General features: G+C 41.1%; 1 protein-coding gene across 7 annotated transcripts in view; it reads left to right on the top strand.

Moving 5' to 3' along the window:
* Window positions 1–3,148: 3,148 nt before the first annotated feature.
* KDM4C (lysine demethylase 4C) overlaps window positions 3,149–10,132 on the top strand; it is a 320,050-nt gene continuing 313,066 nt past the window's right edge. For 3 of the 7 annotated variants that reach the window (XM_048290783.1, XM_048290782.1, XM_048290788.1), the window contains exon 1: window positions 3,149–3,387. The gene's annotated coding sequence lies outside the window, so the exon portion shown is untranslated. The remainder of the gene's footprint in view (window positions 3,388–10,132) is intronic. The other 4 variants (XM_048290786.1, XM_048290785.1, XM_048290787.1 and 1 more) reach the window with 3 other exon arrangements.

The following is a 10,132-nucleotide window of genomic DNA, read 5'->3' as shown; positions in this document are numbered from 1 at the left end:
ATTTCCAGAACATTGCAAGTTAGAAGCTTACATATTGCTGTCAATACTTTAAAAATATGATGAAAAAGATGCAAAACTGACAGAAGATGTATAGTTAAAAAAAAAAAAAAAAAAAGCTGTTTCTTCTATTATATAACATTACCAAACTGCATACTCTTAATGAAACATACAGGCTACAGAAATTTTCAGTCACTATTGCATTTAAACAGCCAGCACTCACATCATGATTTACAACTCAATGCAGCATAACAGAAGTTGCAGCAATCTTCACAGACTTGACAACTGCATCAGGAGCAGTGCAAAATCTGTCTCACTGCCATCAGCTTCTCTGCTTCGGGACACTAGTGTTTTGTTTCTGGTATTTGCTGCCATCTCATGTGTTCAAGAAGTATTGCAGTGGAATTCTAGAAGCGAGTGCTTCGTACATCTAAAATAACTTTAGATAGCTATGTGACTGCAATGTTAAGCAAATACATTACTTAAAATTCTGAAAAGATTTTTTAGCATTACTGCTACATGATAAGGAAATGACCTACATTTAAAACCAAAATGAAATATTCTGCACCAACTTGAGTGAAATAGCACGCTGTGACCAGTTCTCAACTGCCAGTATATGAAGGACATTGACATATTTCCAGACTTCCAGCAGAAGGCCACAAAATTGTCAGGGACTGGAGGATATCTCTAATGAGAAGCAAGTGAGGGAGCTAGGTTTGTTCAGCCTTAAGAGGATGAGGCTTCAGCGTAACCTTATTGCTGTCCACCATTACCTAGTGGGAGGGCATAGCAAAGATGGAGTCTCCTTGGAAAAACACAGTGATAAGACAAGACAAATACATTCATTGCAATACAGGAAATTCAGGGTATATCAAGGAAAAAATTTTCACCATGAGTGGTACCACACTGAAACAGGGACCCAGAGGTGTCATGGAAGACAAATTTGTAACTAAAACAGAACAGATGTTAACTCCTCAAACCAGGAATGGTTTCTGACCTCCGTGAAAGAGAAAATATATACTGTCACACAGCGAAAAGGCTATTTTTTTGGTCAGAGGTTTGTGCTGCCTAGATATTGCATCAGCAACTTAAAACACAGGTAAGGGAACTTACAGGTTATCCTCTTCTCTTAGTGGTTGTAGTTATGGGACCAGGGTTTTGTTACTAGTCAATAGTAGCCTAAATGTATCGCCCAAAACATGAAAGGCAGGAAGAAAGTGCAGAAAAGCTTACTGAAACCTCAGTAATAAAAAGATTCTTCCCACCAGGTAGAACATGCCAGCAAGTTCACAGGTGCTTTGAGATGCAACCATGCACGGTGAACAAGTACTGGAAGCACCGTGCCAGCACAGCTTAACAAAGCCAAAATGCTGATTTATTGACCACATGTTGCTACATAACTGAAAAATGCCCCTGTCTTTACTTCCATCTATCAAAACAGAAGTTCTTAGCTACTGGCTTTGAAAAATGATGTCAAGACACAGCTTTCCATAGCCACAGCACTATGGGGATTAATGCTCCCAGACTACCCATGTGCATCCTTAGTCCATTACTCGGGACTGCTCAAGCCTGTGGCTGTGGGAGGTGCATGCTTTGGCAATACTGTAACACACTCCAGGCACTCCATGACCTTGCAGACACTTGTAACCGGAAAGAAAAACAGATGAGGAGACGTGTTGACTCAATACTTCCAAGAGTTATTGCTGTAATTTCTCTTCAACCAAGTACTCTGCATGAGTCTTAGAGATCTCATTTGAAAACAATGTAAAGTCATCAATCTTTTCTGCTTCATAGTGAATTAGCAAGCAGAGAACAAACAATGAGCAACTGCATTCAGCTGCACTGTTTTCCCGTAAGCATTAAACAAATATTTTATTAACCCCACCAAAGGCTCAAGGAAGAAGGCAAATAACTCCCTGTTTCTTCTACTCATATTCAGTGAAACAAAATTTGTTTCCCTAGGCAGAAGAGGATGATTCATTTTAGACACTGCTGGACATAGTGCCATACAGAGATATTCAGAGATACAGCTGCACAATTTTTCTTTATGTATAATATTGTGTCCAAATGACAAAACAACATGAGTGTCTCTGAGCACAGCAAACTTACAGCATTAAGTATGCTTCCTTAAAAAAAAAAAAAACAACCCCACCGGCCCAAAATTTCCTGTATTTTCAGGCTCCTTTAGTACTGAAAAAGTCTTTGACTCGCAAAGATGAAGTATGACTTCTTTTAACAGAACAGGTATACTTGAAGAAGGACTAAAGAGGTCTTGTCCTTCAGTCATCTTCTGGTTGTTTTTCACTACTTTCTAGAACACAGCAACCAGGTGCAAAATAAAAAATTAACATAGACTACTGATGAATAAGAAAAGTCAAAGCACATCACACAGTGATTAAACCACTGACTGATTCATTTTAGCAGCAATCTGAACAGTCAGAATTATACTGTACCATGGCACTTCAGAAAGGAAACACATGGCATTGAGCACTGTGGGCCTTTGTCATCAAAAGCAACGTTAACATTTTGCAAACAAAATCACTTTCGTACAGCAGTACTGATTGATGTGAGACACTGTGGCACAGACATTAATCAGGATAACCATGTCGACCTTGCAGCTTGCTCCAGCAGATCCACCATTCCTATGGACCTGAAAGGTCCTGCCCATTCTGAGGTTACAACAGGAGGAACTGCAGAAGGATTTCTTCACAGAAAAGGTTATTATTGGAATGGGCTGCGGAGGACGGTGATGGAGTCACCACCCCCGGAGGTGTTGAAGAAAACATCTGGCACTCAGTGCCATGGTCTAGCTGACGTGGTGGTGTTGGGTCATAGGCTGGATTCGATGGCCCGAAAGCGTTTTTCCAACCCAGCTGATTCTGTGATTCTGCAACAGACCGACTTTGCTCTAAGCTTTGCGATGGCGTTTTCTCCAGGTGCGTCCCGGTGGGCGCACACGCCGCTCAGGGGCCCGGCCCAGAGAAGCGGGCACGCTCCTTCCGGCCCGCAGGAGCGCGGGATCCGCGCCGCTGCCCCGCCCCCCCCCGCGCCGCTCCTCCGCCCGGAAGCGCCCGCGGCACCGCCCCCCGCCCCCGGCACGTGACGCGCGAGGCACCGCTCCCTGGGTCACGTGCGCTGCCCCCCGCGCGCGCGCGCGTGCGCATCCAGCAGCTGTCATCCGAAATCTGGGAACGAGGTGTCTGCGGCGCGGCAGGGCAGGGGCTGCGAGAGCCGCGAGGGGACCGGGTGCCCGGCGGCGGCGGCGGGGAGCGGGCTTGCCCTGCCCCGCCCTGCTTCGCCCCGTCCCGTCCCGTCCCGCGCCGCTCCGTCGCCGCTCCCCCTCGCCGCGCCCCCTGGCCGCGCCTGCCCGCTGGAGCCTCTCCCGGACAGGTGCGGGGCGAGCGCCGAGCCGGCCCTGGCGGCGGCCGTGGGTGTGCGGGGAGGAGGGGCGCGGCTGCGAGCGGGGGGAGCCGGCGGGGCGGCCGAAGCGGGTCGGACCAGGTCGGAGCGCGGGTCCGCGGTGGGTCCCGGCGGCGGGGTAGCGCCGGGGAGGGCCCGGGGCGCGGGGCGGGGCGGCCGCAGTGCCGCTGGGGAGCTCCCGTAGGCGTGAGAGGGCAGGCGGCAGCCCCCGCGCCGGGAGGGGTCGGTGCGGGGGCTCCGCGCCGCGGACGAGAGGGTGGCGGCTGGGACCGAGGTGAGGAAGCGAAACCGGCAGGAGTGGGAAAAGTGGGTCTCGCGTTCCTGCTCGCGGCCGGCAGTGCTGGGTCGGGGCAGCCGGTGGGAGCTCTCCGGGAAGTCGGGCGGCTTCTTCGCGTGTTCGGAGTGGGTGGACGGCGTGAAATAGTTTTACCTCTCTCCGTGTCTGTCAGGGGTTTGATGAAACTGTTGTGGGGTTTCCAAACAAAAGTCTCTTCTTGGTGCATCTTGTTTGTTCCTGTATGTAGCTACGAGTTGTGTGCTGAGCAAAGTACTGAGTTAAGCGCCCGTTCCACATCTGTCCGTGGTTGTAGCACCCTTTCGAAGCTGGTTGTGTGATCAGGGCCCTATGCCATGATAGCAGGCTTCTCTTAATGAGCTTTCTCTCCTCTGCATTTGATTTTAGCTGGGAATGTGGAATGGGAAGTGTGTGCAAAATATTATTTCTGATAGGTTAACTATGTTAGGAACAATACTCATGTGTCCGTGTGTTTTAAAAACAATTATACTGGCTCAGAGAATAAACGGCATTTATTTTTTACTTTTTAAACTGCAGATTTATGATTCTTTGCTGAGAATTATCAACTGTAGGAACTGAAGTTACATTTAGTGGGTACCAAACCAGCACCTTTTCAGCTGAATCACTTTTTCCACAAGAAACTTAATGGCAGCCTAATGGAGTGTGGTTTTTTATGTCTATGGTATAAAATTTGTCTTGGGCTTTACGTTTATTTTTCCTTGAACTGTCATAAATACCTGATGGCATTGCTTCAGACAAGTATTTCCCAAACACAAGAAAATGGAAATCACAAGCATGATTTCTGTTTCAGTGGTTGAAATGCGAGTAAACTGAGCTACTGTCCCTCATGCTGTTTTTTTTCTCAGCTTAGGTTAGGAGTGGTGTTGGTGCTAGCAATTTCCATTCTAGGGAGTGACCCAGGAAACAATACGTATCACCCAGATACGTGGACATGGTTAAATAACTGTTGGATTAGAGTTGGAATAATGTATATGAGAGAAAAATCTTTGGTCAGTTTTTGTTTTAAAAAAATGTAATCTGATTTGGTCTCTGATGTCTTCCTCCCGGTAAATACAATAAAATAGGAAAAAAAGTCAAATCCTGTAAGTTTTACTCTTTAATTATTGCTGAATATTGCATGCGGAATTTTTTATCTCTTGACCTAATTTCTAAACAAATAAAATAAATAGTTCTGCACTAGATCTGAATGCACAATCAGTATTGCATTCAAATAATAAAATTATGTTGTCAACTGCTAATTATTAGACTATTCCTAAGGTAATATTAGCAAACTTAGTAATTATTAAAAATACAATTTTATACTTAACTGTATTACAAGATATTGGGTTGAGTAGATTATAGATTAAGAATTTTCTGAGTTTAAGCAGCTCTTGGTCTGATTCATAGTTCTTCAGGTAATTCACTTTGATATTGAATTTTTGTCTTAGTTTTCTTTTGGTGAGATATGTTTCATCAGCATTATGCTGAACAGAATGTGAATGGGGTTGTGGTGCTGTTAAAGGTGATATTTTCATCCTACCAATGTAAATTTAAAAAACCCCACCCCAACACCTTTTGAAACATGAATTTAGCATACATGGAGCTTTGAATGGAAGGTGTATTACTGTAATTCTGTCAATATAAGGTATTTTCAAGATCTCTGAATGATCACAGGAATGGTTCAAAGAGTGATGTTCTGAAATGTTAAGATTTTAGTAGTTATCTAGTAAAAATATATTACAAAATTAGCAGATTATGTGGTGAGTTCTTATCTTGATTTCTGTTTAAAATAACAGAAGACCCTTAGGATAAGCAATATTTTGTACTTGAAGGATAGTAATTGTTGTGTAATCAAATCACAAAATGAAGATGTTAATAAGAATTTGCTGATCTGAAGTCCCCAAATATGTTATAAAGAAACTCTTATCATAGTTTTGTTATATGAAGACTTACAGCTTACTTCAGGTTTTGTAGGTGGCATTGTATGTCATAATAAATTCAGCTGTAGACTTGCCCTTTCCTCCAACTTCATTTCACCTGTTTAAAATTATGGAATTGCACATAGCAGTTGAGTTGTTGGCTTTGTCTGTGAGTAGTTATTCTACTGAGTTATGCAAGTACTCATTTTTATACTTAATTCTGTTTATGTCTAACATTTGTGGGACAGGCTATTTGGGACAATATACTTGGGACACCATACTTAGGACAGTGTACCCTGAAAACTGAGGACAATCTATATAATCATTATAATCTATATAAACAGAGGTTAGAAAACATGTCAGGGTTTTAAATGTAAGGTATTAAAGTTGCAAGAGTTAAAGTTCAAAACACATCTCGTATTGAAAACTGAATACTGAAAAAATTTCAGTGTCCAGTTAGTTTCTGATTCTCAGGCAAGATGGAATAATTCATTGACTAATGCAGATATTATAGGGAACTTTCACAAACAAAATATGCTCTAGTTCCTTTGTCACATTTCTGCCAGTAAAATATAGAGTCACTCAATCAGATTGTTGGGGTTTAGGTCATTACACCTGTGATATCCCACTGGATTTTGTCTAATAAAATTAAAGGACTAGTTATTAGCAGAGAGCTTGTCTCTAAGAAGGTCTGCATAAATACTTATATTCATGGTAGATGTTGTATGACAGACATTATTCTGCTGTGTCAGGTTTTGTTTCACTTTCACAGTTTATTTCTTTGACTAAAAAAGTATATAAGTTGCCAAAATGGTAAATGAGCCTATAGCTTTGGAGCTGGATAAATTGTCTATAATCATAAATTGTTTTGAAAAAGGGTAAATTCCATTTAAAATTAAATTGGGGAAAAGTGTAGAACTCTGTAAACTAACCTACAAATAAAGATATAGAAAAGTGTGAGAAACTAAGTTTTAGAAATCAAACTCTTCATGTTTGGGTTTGACTTGATGGAAGTATTTGAAGTACTTGATTTGAATAAATTATGATAAATGTTTCAAGACTGAGATAGGTAAAATACCTAAAATTTGGAAAAATAGGTAATAATAGAGGAAAAATGTTTTTGTAACTGATTTGTTGTCTTCAAAATTGTAGTATGGCTTATGCTTATATGAGTTAGTGAAACTTCTAAACTCACAGGGTTCTTCTGTTGCCCCTGTGGAAATCTGCTTTGGATTTACTGTGATACAGACCTGGGTAGAGTCATAGAATGTCCTGAGTTGGAAGAGGGACACACAAGGATCCCTGAGTTCGTCGCCGGGCTCTGCACAGGACCACCCCAAAAGTTGCAAAGCACCCTCTGGATGAAGAACCTTTTTCTGATATCCAACCTAAACCTCCCCTGACACAACTCCAGGCCATTTCCTCGTGTCCTGTCACTGTCACCACAGGGAAGAGATCAGTGCCTGTCCCTCCTCTTCCCCTCACAAGGAAGTTGTAACTGCAGTGAGGTCTGTCCTCAGTCTCCTCCAGGCTGAACAGACCAAGTGACCCCATATGGCTTCCCCTCAAGGCCCTTTGGAGTTGAACTTGCTCCTTTTGCCTGATACAGTATTGTGGGTTAGAGCCATGTTGTTCCCAGATACCATTCTGTGAGTTCATGGCGTGGTCTGCCACTCCTGTTGAATGGTATGTCATTTCAGGGGCCTGGGATCAGTTTGGAGTGAGGAGCTTTTGGTCATGCAAGCTGACCATATGGCGGTTTACTTCAGTGTGCATGCTTTCAGTCATAGCAACAAAAAGGCAGGACATTCCTGACTATGGCCTGGCCGCTAGGTATTGGGTCTGTGGTAATTTAGACCAGAATGTGAAGGCAGGGGAATTGCATAAAGTCTTTGAATTACAAAATCCTTTATGAGAGTGGGAGTGCTCACACTGAAGGTGAGCTTTATTAGTAGTGCCGAAATGCAGTTTCAGGTGTTCCATCAATAAGCAGCTTTAAGAAAGACAAGTACATCTTTCTGTTTCTCAGGTTATGGAGCTTCATTTATGTATTTGGTGGTGTTTTTTTTTTTTGTTTTTTTTTTTTTTTTTTGTTTTTTTTTTGTTTTTTTTTTTTTGTTTTTTGTTTTTCTTTTTTTTTTTTTTCTTCCCCTTTCATGCTGTCCTTGTTCAGCTTCTAATAAAGCATTTGCCATATATTGGTTCCTTGGGAAAGTTATTATCACAGTTACTGTAGCATATCCCTGAAAAGAGTATGTACGTTTTGATGTTAAGGACTTGTGAAGTTCAAGCTATAAGGGAATCTTTTGGGAGGGGACTTGTAAAAGTAATTATATGCCACATAGGCAGAAATAACAGGCCTAGTAAAACTGTTGAAAAGTGGTTAATCAGGAAGGAGTTCACATCTACCACCTGCAATTTCTATCCCCAGCAATATTATAGGCTGCATTAGCAATGAATATTTTTCTGAACTTTTAGGTACTTGTAAATTAGCTTTTTGAAAACTGAGAGCTTGGCCTAACCGCTGTCTGGACTCCATGAGGACTACACCCAAGTTTGAAAATGTTACACCATTGTGTGAGTTGATGGTTTACTTGCGTCTTAAATAGTACTTTCAGCTTGGATATTCTTTTGCCTTGACTAAAAGTAATTTACTGGAACTGGTAGAGATCTAGAAATAGGATGATCAGAAATGTGGGGTGGATTTTCTGTTGTGAGACTAGAAGTTTTCAGCTTAGAAGAGAGATGAGCTGCGGGAGACCGTGGTAGAGATCTGTAAGTCCTGTATGGTCTGAAGGTAAATATGAGCAGTTAGATAACTGTTCTCAGTGTGCAGATGAGCTATCAGGTGAAACTAAAAGGTGAAATATTCAACATACACAAAGGAAGATGTATCACTTAACATATTGTTGATTGTAGAGTGCTTTGTCATGAAGTATTTTGGATATTAAAGGCCTACAGAGGTTCAAAATAATGGGGAAGAAAATCATCAAACTCTGCAGAAACGAGTAATATCCTCTGTGTTTAAGGATTCCTAGGTATGTACATTGCTGAAGAATGACATGGTATTCTGAAAATGTATATTATAAGCTACCCTAGCACTTTCTTATTTCTACATACGTGCTGCTAGCAATTGTGGAAACTAGTTAGATTTTTGATAACTTGCTTTTGCCATTGCTGGAGGTTGTTACATGCTGCTTCCAGTTAGGACTATGGATTTCATACCTGTGTTTTCATTAAAAAAAATGTAAAAATTCTTGAATCGTGGGTTGCAGATAAAAATGAGAAAAAATACTTTTTCTATCTGTTTTTTTTTTCCTTGCCCTTTGTCTCAGATCACTTATTTCAAGATGTTTTTCATGCTGTGAGCCTGGTGTGGGAGAAGAATGTCTATGGAATGAATTCAGGTCATTTTTCAATTCAAAATTTATGGGCTCAAATTAGGCCATTTTTATAGTTTTGAAACATTGTTGCTGTAGGGTAGTACCAGACATAGAAATGTAAACTTGAAATGAAGCTTACGAACTACTCAGAATTTTGTAGTAAAATTGAGGTGGTTTCAAGATCTTCAGAATGTGGTTATCTGCCCAGATTCCTCGTTTCTTAAGGTTTTATGATCTATTAAAATCTTTAATACTCCTAACATTTTTAAACTTGAATCTTTCTGATGGTGGTGAATGTCTGAGGAATAGATACCTAACCTTGAGATTTAGCCTTGTATCACAAATACAAAGCATCATGTTCCGTATACTTATTTTCATAGTTAATACAATCAAATAACCTAAGTTAACAGATTTGGAATTCCTGATAGGATCTCTTTTGAAGCTGGGTGCATAAAGTGGGCAGACCTAATTGCCTGCACATTTACTGTTGTTAAAGGAACAATTCAAACATTAGTATGCAAAGCCAAATTACATTGAGAGTTAACTATTTGCATGCTCAGTAAGAGTTGAACATGCAAACTGTGCTTTTATGTTTCCAGTTACCTGAAAGTACGCTATTGCAATATTTTGTGTCTTTGAATTTGCTTTGCGGAACAGTACAGGGAGTTGGATGGTACCTGCTTACAGAATATGCTAACAACTTTTTAAAAATTATGAATCTACCCATGGAGTTTTAACTTACATTATAAGTAAAATTGCTGCTGAAACTATTATAGATTAAGGCACGGTTTTCTACTACTTACTTCCTTTCCAGCTTGTGCAGAGCTGGTGTTGCAAACACATTAATTTTGTAAAACAGCCTCAAAAAAATGCTGGGGCTTCCTGTGCATGCCTTTCTCTGGACAAGTTTATTTTGTTGTTGTTATCTACTTAAAAAAAGTTCCTGGGATTAATTCTTTGTCAAATGTTTGTTGTCCCATAGTTAGTGTGGTGAAAACTTGAAAGAAAAGAAAAAGGGAAAAATGTGTATTTTAATTTGTCTGTGAGAAGCAATGACCTTCAGAGAGTTGATTTTTTTCCCACCTTCCTTCCTATTTTTTCTCTTTTGCTGGAGCTTG

The sequence above is a fragment of the Corvus hawaiiensis genome, chromosome Z, assembly GCF_020740725.1.
Source record: "Corvus hawaiiensis isolate bCorHaw1 chromosome Z, bCorHaw1.pri.cur, whole genome shotgun sequence".
Lineage (NCBI taxonomy): Eukaryota > Metazoa > Chordata > Aves > Passeriformes > Corvidae > Corvus > Corvus hawaiiensis.
Note: the sequence above shows the minus strand (reverse complement) of the source record. Positions and strands in the feature narration are given on the sequence as shown.